This window comes from Macaca fascicularis, chromosome 20 (genome assembly GCF_037993035.2).
Source record: "Macaca fascicularis isolate 582-1 chromosome 20, T2T-MFA8v1.1".
Classification (NCBI taxonomy): Eukaryota; Metazoa; Chordata; class Mammalia; order Primates; family Cercopithecidae; genus Macaca; species Macaca fascicularis.
This window is the reverse complement of record NC_088394.1, coordinates 21,506,081-21,518,652: the sequence shown is the minus strand read 5'-3', so window position 1 is coordinate 21,518,652 and position 12,572 is coordinate 21,506,081. Positions and strand designations below refer to the sequence as shown.

Genomic DNA, 12,572 nt, shown 5'->3' with positions numbered 1-12,572 from the left:
AGCACTTTGGAAGGCCGAGGTGGGTGAATCACCTGAAATCAGGAATTCGAGACCAGCCTGGCCAACATGGTGAAACTCCATCTCTACTAAAAATACAAAAATTAGCCGGGCGTGGTGGCTCATGCCTGTAGTCCCAGCTAGTCAGGAGGCTGAGGCAGGAGAATTGCTTGAACCGGGGAGGCAGACGTTGCAGTGAGCCAAGATCACGCCACTGCACTCCAGCCTGGGCAACAGAGTGAGACTTCATCTCAAACATAAATTAAAAGATAAATAAAACCATAATGCCATTAACTGGAAAGGATGACGAGAAACTGGATCACTCACACATTGCTAATGAGAATACAGTGAAACTCCATCTCTACTAAAAACAGAAAAAATTAGCCAGATGTGGTTGCGGGCACCTGTAGTCCCAGCTACTAGGGAGGCTGAGGCAGGAGAATGGTGTGAACCGGGGAGGCAGAGCTTGCAGTGATGCAGTGATTCAAGATTGTGCCACTGCACTCCAACTTGGGCGACAGTGCAAGGCTCCATCTCAAAACAAAACAAAACAAAAACAACAACAAAAAAAAACCTGTACACAAATGTTCATAGCATCTTTACTCATAGTAGCCAAAAAATTGAACCAATCTAAATGTCATTCCATAGGTGAATGGTTAAACTGACTGTGATATGTCCATGCCATTGAATACTACTCAGCAGTGAAAACGAACTATTGATACAGGCAACAACTATTGATGGACCTACAAGGAATTATGCTGAGGGAAGAAAGCTAATCACTGAGAGTTATATACTGATGATTCCATTTATAAAACATTCTTGAAATAAAATTATAGAAATGGAGAACAGATTAGTATTCGCCATGGGGAGAGGGAGATAAGGCTATCAAGGGATGTATGAAGGAGGCTTGTGATCACCAGGAGAGTTCTGGGTCCTAGTTAGGGTAGCTGTTACATTAATCTACACATGTCACAAAATTGAAGAAAACGATATAAAATATACACACAAAGAAGTCCATGTAAAACTAGTGAAATCTGAATAAGCCCTGAATTTGTACCATGATTTCCTGAGTTTTATATGGTACTGTTGTTATATAACATGTAACCAATGGGGAAAACTGGGTGAAGAGTACACAGGATATTTCTTTTGCAACTTTCTACGAATCTCTAATTATTTCAAATTCTTTTTTATTTTTTTGAGAGACAGAGTCTGTCTCTGTCACCCAGCCTGCAGTGCAGTGGCATGATCATGGCTCACTGCAGCCTTGAACTCCTGGGTTCAAGCGATCCTCTGGCCTCAGCCTCTTGAGGAGCTGAGAATACAGGCATGTACTATCATGCCCAGCTAATTTTTTTAGTTTTTGTAGAAATGGGTTCTTGCTATGCTTCCCAGGCTGGTCTCAAATTCCTGGCCCAATCCTCCCACCTCAGCCTCCCAAAGTGCTAGGAATACAGGCATAGGCCACCATCCCCGACCACACAATTCTTTTTAATTTAGTTATAGTATTCTGTACCACTGTAGGATGACAATAGTTAACAATAATATATGGTTTCAAATACCTAGAAGGAGGATATTGAACAGAAAATGAGACATGTTTGAGATGGTAGACATGCTAATTACCCTGATCTGATCACCATACATCATACACATCAAAACATCATTATGTACCCCATAAATATGTGCAATTATTACATGTCAATTTTTTTTTTTTTTTTTTTTTTTTTTTTGAGATGGAGTCTCACTCTGTCACCCAGGCTGGAGTGTAGTGGTGCAATCTCAGCTCACTGCTACCTCTGCCTCCCAGGTGCAAGCGATTCTCCTGCTTCGGCCTCCCAAGTAACTGGGATTACAGGCATGCACCACCACACCCAGCTAATTTTTGTATTTTTAGTAGAGACAGGGTTTCGCCATGTTGGTCAGGCTGGTCTGGAACTCCTGACCTCTGGTGATCTGCCTGCTTTGGCCTCCCAAAGTGCTGGGATTACAGGCGTGAGCCACCATGCCCGGCGTATATGTCAATTTTTTAAATAAATAAAATAATACATTTTTAAGCATCCAAAGGGAAAAAACACACATTATGTGCATAGGAAAAGGAATACACTACCGATATAGGCAACAACACGGATGAACCTCAGAAACATCATGCTTATGCTGAGCAAAAGAAGCCAGTCTAAAAAGACCACACAACATATGATTCCATTTCCGTGAAACTCTAGATTATGCAGAATAATCTTCAGTGACAGAAAACAAGTTAGAAATGGTCTGGGACATTATTAGGGTGCAATGAGAAAAGTTTATTGCAACAGGGCACAAGGAAACTTCTTGGGGTGATGGAAAATTTTTTTTGTAGAGATAAGGTCTCATTATATTGCTCAAGCTGGTCTCAAACTCCTGGTTTCAAGCAATCCTCCCACCTCAGTTTCCCAAAGTCCTGGGATTACAGGTGGATGCCATTGCACCCAGCCTCCATTTTCTGTATCTTGATTATGGTGGTTCTCACACAGTTACATACATTTATCAGAGAACTGTACACTTAGCATGCATTGTACTGCATGTAAATTTATACCTCACAGAAGTCAGTATCAAACAGAAATGGAAAAGCATGGACTGTGGAGCCAGTCACCTGTTCTGAATCACATCTCTGCCACTTACTAGCTGTGAGATGTTGGACAAATTTCTTTCTTTTTTTTTGATATGGAGTCTTACTCTCTTACCCAGGCTGGAGTGCAGTGGTAAAATGTAGGCTCACTGCAACCTCTGCTTCCCAGGTTCAAGCGATTCTCCTGCCTCAGCCTCCTGAGTAGCTAGGATTACAGGTACCCACCATCACACCAGGCTAATTTTTGTATTTTTAGTAGAGACGGGTTCCCACCATGTTGTCCAGGCTGGTCTCGAACTCCTGACCTCAAGTGATCCACCTGCTTTGGCCTCCCAAAGTGCTGAGACTACAGGCGTGAGCCACTGTGCCCGGCCTTGGACAAGTTTCTTAATCTCTCTGCACTCCAATTTTCTCATCTGTAAAATGAGATTAATGATGGTACCAGCATCATTGTGTCGTATGAAGGTAAAATGAGTTGTTAATAGTGAATCACATCCAACAGGGCTTGACACAAAGTCAGCTGTGTATACAAGCTTATTAAATAAGCAAATAAACCAGATTGCTGTTTTCAAACAGATGCTGTTTTGAAAAACACCATCTCAGTAAACTCATGTCACCCTCCTCCTCTCCCCATTACCCTCAAGATAAAGCCCAAAGCTTTTTCAGTGACTTTATCACCCGCCTCTTTGCCCCTCATTCCCCAGAGTTCCTGCCCGGGCCATCTATCTGTCCCTCCAAGTTGCTATCTTCCCCAAATTAAGACCCTCTCACAGGCTGTTCCTCGGCCCAGAGGATTCTTCCCCTTTCTCTTTGCACAGCTAAGATCAATTCATTGTAAATTTCAAGTCTTCAATGAAGCCTTCCCTGAATTCTCTGACCAGGCCAAAGAATTAGCCAGAAGAAAAGGCCAATACTTCTCTTTTATAGCACCAAGCACAGCTATAATACATATTTATGTTTGTGTAATTATTTCATGCTTTCATTCTTCAAATATTTGTTGAGTACTGCTGTGAGCCAGGCATTATTCTATGCTCTGAGAATACGGCAGTTTACAAAATTAACTCCCTGCTGGTGCGTTGGAATGAACCAGGCAGAAAATAAATAGATAATCAAATAACTATATTATGTCAGGGAGTGATGAGTGCCATGCAGAAAAATACAACCAGGTAGGAAAAAGGAGCCAAAGAAGGACCAGGTACTGTTATAGACAGTGTGGTCAGGGAAGACCTGAGGAGGTGACATTTAAGCAGAGACCTCAGGAAGTGAAAGAATGAATCACGGGAATATCTAGAGAAAGAAAGTTCCAAAAAAAAAAAAAAAAAAGGAAATGACAGTGCAAAGGCTTTGACATTAGGAGCATAATTTGCATGTTCTTCAGTAAATTGCATGAAGAGGATGTAACAGTAGGACATGGGGTTGGAGAGATATCAGGGCCAGAGTGAGTAGGATCTTTCAGGCCATTGTGAGCACTCTGACTTTTACTTGGAGGGAGGTGGGAGCCACTGAAGGGATGTAAGCCAGGATGGATGCTCTGACTTGTTTTTGCTTTTTGTTTTGTTTTGTTTGAGATGGCGTCTCACTCTGTCGCCCAGGCTGGAGTGCAGTGGCACAATCTCAGCTCACTGCAAACTCCACTTCCCAGCTCAAGCGATTCTCCTGCTTCAGCCTCCCAAGTAGCTGGGATTATAGGTGCCCTCCACCAGCTCATTTTTGTATTTTTGGTAGAGACAGGGTTTCGCCCTGTTGGCCGGGCTGGTCTCCAACTCCTAACTTCAAGTGATTCACCCACCTCGGCCTCCCAAAGTGCTGGGATTACAGGCGTGAGCCATTGTGCCTGGCCCTGACTTTTATTTTAACTGGATCAAGCACATTGATCGCTGTGTTGAGAATACCCTGGAGTGGAACAATGGCTGTAGGAGGCAGACCAATCTAGGAAAGAGATGACAATAACTTGGTCACTGATAGCAGTGAAGGTGGTGAGAAGTGGTTGGATTTTGGAGGTATTTGGAAGGCGGAACCAAAAGATTGAATGTAGGGAATAAAAGAAATAGATGGGTCAAAGACGACATCAAGGATTTGGCCTGAGCATGTAGAGAGGGACATGGGAAAACCATAGGAGTTCCGAGTTTAGGGGAGAATCCCTGGAGCTCAGTTTTGGACATACTAAGCTTGAGAAGCCTTTTAGAGTGCAGATAGCACAGCAAGTAGGCAGTTTGATGTTTGAGCCTGCAGGTCAGGGGAGAGGTGCAGTCAGAAGCAGCTACTGAAACAGAGATAGTCAGTAGTTTTTTTCATTTGTTTGTTCTTTTGTTTTGGGGTTTTTTGAGGGGGGGACAGAGTCTCCCTCTGTCACCCACGCTGGAGTGCAGTGGTGCGATCTCAGCTCACTGCAACCTCTGCCTCCCGGGTTCAAGCGATTCTCGTGCCTCATCCTCCTGAGTAGCTGGATTACAGGCTTGTGCCACCATGCCCGGCTAATTTTTGTGTTTTTAGTAGAGACGGGGTTTCACCGTGTTGGGCAGGCTGGTCTCAAACTCCTGACCTCAAGGGATCCACCCGCCACGGGCTCCCAAAGTGCTGGGATTACAGGCATGAGCCACTGCGCCCGGCCCCAGATAGTCAGTATGTATTTAAACCCTGAATGATATCATCAAGAAAGTAAGTTTATGGAGAAATTAGGTGAGTTTTAAGGACTGAGACGCCCATGGCACCCCCATTGCCAAGACGTTTGTCAGTAAACTAGGTGCAGTCAGAGAAATCAAGACTGTGGAAAACTCCCCAAAACAAACAACCTAGTTTCTTTAGCCAATATATTACAGAGAGAGAGAAAGAGAACCTGTGGACTCAAAAACAACTTAAAAGATAGATCACTTGTAGAATCTAGACTTTATTTGGATCCTGATTCAAACACATCATGTCTGTGTGTGGTGGCTCACACCTGTAATCCCAGCACTTTGGGAGGCCAAGGCGGGCAGATCACTTGAGGTCAGGAGTTTGAGACCAGCCTGGCCAACATGGTGAAACTCCATCTCTACTAAAAATATAAAAACTTAGCCGGGCATGGTGGCCCATGCTTGTAATTCCAGCTACTCGGGAGGCTGAGGCAGCAGAATCGCTTGAACCGGGAGGTGGAGGTTGCAGTGACCCCAGATCATCCCATTTCACTCCAGCCTGGGCGACAAGAGTGATACTCCATCTCAAATAAAAAATAAAGAAACAAAACAAACAAACAAAAAACACCATAAAATAAAACAAAAATTAGGCCAGGCACAGTGGCTCACGCCTAATTCCAGTGCTTTGGGAGGCCAACTCAGGAGGATTGTTTGAGGCCAGTTTGAGACTAGCCTGGGCAACACAGCATGACTCCGTCTCTATAAAAACATTTAAAATTTAGCCTGGCGTGGTGGTGCACACCTGTAGTCCCAGCCACTCAGGAGACCGAGATGGGAGGATCTCTTGAGCTCCGGAATTCAAGGCTGCAGTGAGCTATGATCATGCCATAGCACTCCAGCCTGAGTGACAGAACAAGATCCTGTCTCAAAAAAAAACCCAAAATTGTGAGACAACTGAGGAAATTTGATTTGAAGATTTTAAAGAATTATTGTTAATAGTTTTTTAAGTTTGATAATGAAACCGTGGTTATATTTTTAAAGGAGTCCTTATTGTTTCAAGGAGGGGGTTAGTAAAGTACCACCCACGGGCCAAATTGAAATGGCTTCCTGATTTTGTGTGGCTCATGAGCTTAAAATGATTTTTAGGTTGTTTAAATAGTTTTTTGAAACCAAAAGAATAATATTTATTGGCATATGAAAATTTCCTGTGTGAAATTTAAATTTCAGTGTCTATAAATAACGTTTTATTGGCACATGTCCAGGCCCATTCGTTGGCCTATTGTCCATGGCAGCTTCCTGCTACCATAGCAGAGTTGAGTACTTGGGACAGGGACCATACGGCCTCCAAAGCTCAAAATATGTAATCCATGTTCCCTTACTGAAAAAGTTTGCCAGCCCTTCTTTTATTTTATGTATTATTTAATTGTTTTTTTTTTTTTTTTAAAGACAGAGTCTCTCTCTGTTACCCACGCTGGAGTGCAATGGCCCAGTCATGGCTCTCTGCAGCCTTGACCTCCTGGGTTCAAGCAATCGTCCCACCTCAGTCTCCTAAGTAGCTGGAACGACAGGCACATGCCACCACACCTGGCTAACTTGTTTTTTTTTTGTTTTTTTTGTTTTTTTTGTTTTGTGGAAACAAAGTCTTACTATGTTGCTCAGGCTGGTTTCAAATTCCTGGCTTCAAGTAGGACCTTCAAGGAGGTCCCACCTCGACCTCCCAAAGTGCTGGGATTACGGGTGTGAGCCATCACGCCCAGCCTCCAACCCCTGTTTTGAAGTTACGTCCTTACATATTTACAGAAGAAATGATGTGATGTTTGGGATTGCCTCCAAAATAATGCTGGAGGGGGGAAATGGGTGGGAGGTGGAGGCAAAGATGAAACAAGGATGGCTATGGGTTGGCTATCATTGAAGCAGAGTGCCAGGGACATGGATGTTCATTTTATTTTTACGTCTACTTTCGTATGTGTTTGAAATTTTCCACATAACAGTTTTTAAAAAGGAAAAGGAAAACAAAAGAGATCGTGCGTTTTAACAAAAGAGGTTAGACAGAGGAGGAGGAACTAAGGCGAGGGCCTGAGAGGAAAGGCCAGAGGCCCAGGAGAGAAACCAGGTGAGTATGGTGTCCTTGAGGTCAAGTGGAGAAGGAGGAGGGTCACTAAAAGCTGCTATAGAGGGTCAAGTCCAGTGAAGACTTGGAACTGCATCACCTGGCTCTCAAGTGGCCCATACCCCAATTATGTGACACCACCCTCTTTCATTATTTGTTTTTCATTTGTTTTTGTTTTTGAAATGGGGTCTAACTCTTTTGCCCAGCCTGGAGTGCAGTGGTGCGATCTCAGCTCACTGCACCCTCCACTTCCCAAGCTCAAGCAATCCTCCCACCGCAACCTCCTGAATAGCTGGATCTACAGGCGTGCACCACCACACCTGGCTAATTTTTGTATTTTTTGCAGAGATGGGGTTTTGCCATTTTGCCTAGGCTAGTCTGGAACTCCTGGGCTCAAGCAAGCCATCCAACTCACTTTTGTAAAGTGCTGGGACTACAGGCGTGAGCCACCATGCCCAACTGGTATTTTTTAAATGCTTTAAAAAAAGAGATGGGATCTGGCTATGTTGCCCTGGCTGGTCTCAAGCTGCTGGCCTCAAATGATCCTCCCACCTCAGCCTCCAGGCTCACTGGGATTACAAACACAAACACCACGCCGTGCCTCTTTCAGTATTAACAGGAACTTTCCGTATTAAAGGAAATGCATAATGCACGCTCATGGTCTCCTGAAATTATTTATAGGCATCCCAGCATTCTTTAATACAAATTTCCCCCGTATTGTGTAACTTGTTATGGAAATGGATTATTTTTCCCCCAAGGGGACGTCCACAACCAGCTTTGAAAACAATTATGCTCATTTTACTGCCCAGAACAAAAACAGTAAAACTTTTGAAGTCCCCAGACACCAAAAGCCATGCATTCTAACAGGTTTGGAGCAAACCTGATCCCAAAGCACTTTGTAGGTGTGTTGGCCCACCATCACCATCCTGTAACTGGAATGCACAACTCCAATTAGAAGTCTTCCTGGTTTGCGTCCTTTGGGGCTTTGGGGAACCTTTGGCCCTTTTTTCTCCCTTCCCTTTGGGCAGTCACCCTGGGGCATTGGCCCCATTCACAATTCTCCAGTTTCCCAGACAATGTGGCTTCTTGTGCTCTTTGCTTGGGCCCCTCTATTAACCCTACAGAGAGGTTTAAGGTTACTGAAACAGATGCTTTGCTTTCTACTATGCATAATGTCCTTGTTCCAGCGAGAAACTGCAGCACATCAGGATTTGGTTTTCATTAAAGACCCTTTGGGTCACTTTTTTTAGCAGATTGGTCAAAAGGACTGAAAGGATTGGGCAGGGCGATGGTGATTTGGGAGTTGATAGCTTTCTCTATGGGCCATACCCTTCCCCACCGAAAGATTCCCCTGCTGCAGACTAGAGGAAATCAGTCAGGCAAGGATCCCTGTGGTGAAAACTACTCGAAAACAGCAACAATAACCACAAACCTGAAATGAAGACAATTTCCTGAGAAACTACGAACATTTGGATGTGCAGGGTGATCAACTCTCCCAGTTGCCCGGGACTAAAAGGTTTCCCAGGACTCAAAGCTTTCTGTTTTAAAACCAGAAAGTCGGCCGGGCGCGGTTGCTCACACCTGTAATCCCAGCACTTTGGGAGGCTGGGGAGGGCAGATCAAGAGGTCAGGAGATCGAGACCATCATGGCTAACACGGTGAAACCCCGTATCTACTAAAAATACAAAAATATTAGCCGGGCGTGGTGACACGCGCCTGTAGTCCCAGCTACTCAGGAGGCTGAGGCAGGAGAATGGCGTGAACCTGGGAGGCGGAGCTTGCAGTGAGCCTAGATCAGGTCACTGCACTCCAGTCTGGGCAACAGAGCAAGACTCCATCTTAAAACAAAACAAAACAAAACAAAACAAAAACAGAAAGTCACAGGCAAACCGGGGGAGTTGGTCAACCCATGAATCAGAGTCACTTCATCTTCTGTGAAATTTGCAAAGATGCTAGAAGGTTCCCCTCCTGCTGGGACACCCCAGCCCAGACACACATCATTAATTCACAATTACATGGAGTTTCACTGTCTGCAAGGCTGCTCCATTTAAGCTCTGGGTCATGAACACATAACTCTAGGCATACTGACACTAGCTGGGAGATTTTTCACCAAAAAAAAAAAAAAAAAAAAAAAAAGCCATTTCATGACTATTAATGCAAAATAGGCAAATGTGTGTGGCTTACAGAATACCAGCCTGATTACAAATGCTTGGTGTTGGAATGGCCCAGTTCACAATGGTTGTAGAAGTCCAGTGGGGCCAGGCTTGGTGGCTCACGCCTGTAACCCCAGCACTTTGGGAGGCCAAGGCGGGAGGATCACTTGAGTCCAGAAGTTCAAGACCAGCCTGGGCAACATAGGGAGACTCCATTTCTACAAATAATTTAAAAAATTAGCAGGGTGTGGTGGTGCGTGCTTGTAGTCCTAGCTACTCAGGAGGCTGAGGCAGGAGAATTGCCTGAGCTTGGGAGGTCGAGGCCACAGTGAGCTGTGATCGCATGTCACTGCACTCCAGCCTGGGTGACAGAGCAAAACCTTGGTTAAAAAAAAAAAAAAAAAAAAAAAAATTCAAAGAAGCCAAGGGGATGGGAGCTTGGTGGACTAGAGATGCCCAGGCTTGAGTTCCTGTCCCAGCCCTGCCCCTAGTAGTGAGACTTCAGGCACAGCTATTCCCCTTCTTCTCTCCTACGTCTCCTGAGAACAAATGGCTTTGGATTCAATGAGGAAAAGAAGGAAAGAAAGGAAGAAACTGGTCTCACTGAGCATCCTCTATGAGATGGGCATCACGCCAAACCCTCCCTGCCATTTACTCTTTCCACCAGCCTTGAAGGTTACCATACTCAGTTTCACAGATAAGTTCAGTGGACATGAATGATCACACAGCAAGCCAACGGCAGAGAGGGGGTTATGATGCAGAGCTGCTGGGCTCCATAGTAACCTTAATCCCAGCTGTCATTTAATGAGAGAGAACTAAGTACACGCCCCTCTAACATACATTGTCTTGCTTAATTCTTGCAGAATCTTTCAGGCAAGCATTACCATTATCTCTACTTCACAGATGAGCAAATGGGTTCTAAGAGGTCAAGTGACCTGCCCAAGGTCACACAGCTATGCATGGACAGCCGGGTGGCAAACCCAGAGCTAAATGATTCCAACGCTTACTGGCTTTGCTCTCCAGTCTCAGCTCAGCAGCCCTGAACCTAAAACTCCAGGTGGCGGGTGCCACGCCAGGGATAAGACCCCAGCTTTTACCTGAACCAAGCCTTAACCAGCTGTGTGCTATTGGGCAAATTCCTTAACCTCTATAGGCTTGCATTTCCTCCTCTGCATAATAGGCATGGCACTCATACCTCCCTCGCAAAAAACCATCAACTTTATTTATTTATTTGTTTATTTATATATGAGACAGAGTCTCGCCGTGTTGCCCAGGCTGGAGGGCAGTGGCCTGATCTCGGCTCACTGCAACCTCCACCTCCCCGATTCATGCGATTCTCTTGCCTCAGCCTCCAGAGTAGCTGGGCTTACAGGCGCCCGCCACTGCACCTGGCTAATATTTGTATTTTCAGTAGAGATGGGGTTTCACCATGTTGGCCAGGCTGGTCTCAAACTCCTGGCCTCAAGTGATTCACCTGCCTCGGCCTCCCAAAGTGCTGGGATTACAGGTGTGAGCCCTGGCCTTTACCAGCATTTTTCTATTTCTTCCGCACAACTGCTATGAGGTAGGTATTACTTTATACATAAAACATGTAAAGAAGTAAGCCAGCACTGGCACATATAAGAATGCAATAAATCGTAGCTATTATTATTATTGATGCTATTGTTTTTACTGCTGCTATATTATTATAACAAATAATAATTGTGATAGTTATTGTAACAGTTGTCATCGCTGTTATTATTATTACTATTACTAAGTAATTTTGGATTCCTTTTCTCGAAGTTTCGTCACTCCCCGCAAGTGCCCTCTAATCCCAGAAGCCCTTAAAGCCGCTGCACCCACACTTTGCCCACCCTCTTTCTCTCGGTCCGCCCCCTACCCCATCCATGCACACCTGCGCCCCTTCCCTAGGGAGGCCCAGCAGTGAGCGCCCACCCGCTCCCCGAGCGCTTTGCCCCGCGGGTCCTCCGCCCCGGCCCCCGCGCTCGCCTCACCTGCAGAGCCCGGCTTGGCTGCACTGAGTCCCACCGGCTGGCAGGTGGCGCAGGGCGGGGCCGCCGGGCTCACGCCGGGCGCGGGCAGGCAGGGGAGCGGAGGGGCGGCGCCAGCCGGCAGCTCTGCAACCTCCTCCCTGCAGCGGCCCAGGTGGGAACCCCGCCAGGGCAGCGGCGGGGGTCACAGTCCCCGCCTGGGGCTTCCTGTCTGGACCCGAAGCGTGCAAGACGCACACATGCCTGCTGCCCAGCCACTCTTCTGAGCAGCAGCGAGGAAGCAAGGATGGAGAGCGCTAGAGAGCTATCCACCGATCGCCACGTGGGAACTTTATTTAGATCTGAATTCAAACCGTTAAAAGAAGTTATAGGACGGGCACGGTGGCTCACGCCTGTAATCCCAGCACTTTTGGGAGGCCAAGGCGGGCGGATCACTTGAGACCAGGAGTTCGAGAGTAGCCTAACCAACAGGGCGAAACCCTGGCTTTACTAAAAGTACAAAGATTAGCCAGGTGCGGTGGCGGGCGCCTGTAATCCCAGCTACTTGGGAGGCTGAGGCAGGAGAATTGCTTGAACCTGGGAGGGGGGGGAGTTGCAGTGAGCCGAGATCTTGCCATTGCACTCCAGCCTGGGCGACAGAGCAAGACTCTGTCTCAAAATAAAAATAAAAATAAAATAAAATAAGAAAATTGGAGCAATGTGGTCGCTGGAATATTTAATGGCTGGGTTTCTTTCTTTTGTTTCTTCTTTTTTTTGAGACACAGTCTCGCTCTGTCGCCCAGGCGCGAGTGCAATGGCAAGATCTCGGCTCACTGCAGCCTCCACCCCCGAGTTCAAGCGATTCGCTTGACTCAACCTCCCAAGTAACGAGGATTACAAGCGCTCACCACCACGCCCGGCTATTTTTTTGTACTTTTAGCAGAGACAGGGTTTCTCCTTGTTGGCCAGGCTGGTCTTAAACTCCTGACCTCAGGTGATCCGCCGGCCTCAGCCTCCCAAAATGCTGGGATTACAGGCGTGAGCCACCGCACCCAGCCGGGTTTCTTAATGAATAATTGTAATGTGGCTATCTTTTCAGAATGGTTATCTTTTACAGCTATATATTTACAA

At 45.9% G+C, this 12,572-nt stretch overlaps 1 protein-coding gene across 2 annotated transcripts in view; it reads right to left on the bottom strand.

Annotated features, from left to right (window-relative positions):
• The window catches only part of OTOA (otoancorin), a 96,482-nt gene extending 84,756 nt beyond the window's left edge, over window positions 1-11,726 (bottom strand). For both annotated transcript variants that reach the window (XM_005591453.5, XM_065536845.2), the window contains exon 1: window positions 11,466-11,726. The gene's annotated coding sequence lies outside the window, so the exon portion shown is untranslated. The remainder of the gene's footprint in view (window positions 1-11,465) is intronic.
• Window positions 11,727-12,572: the final 846 nt, after the last annotated feature.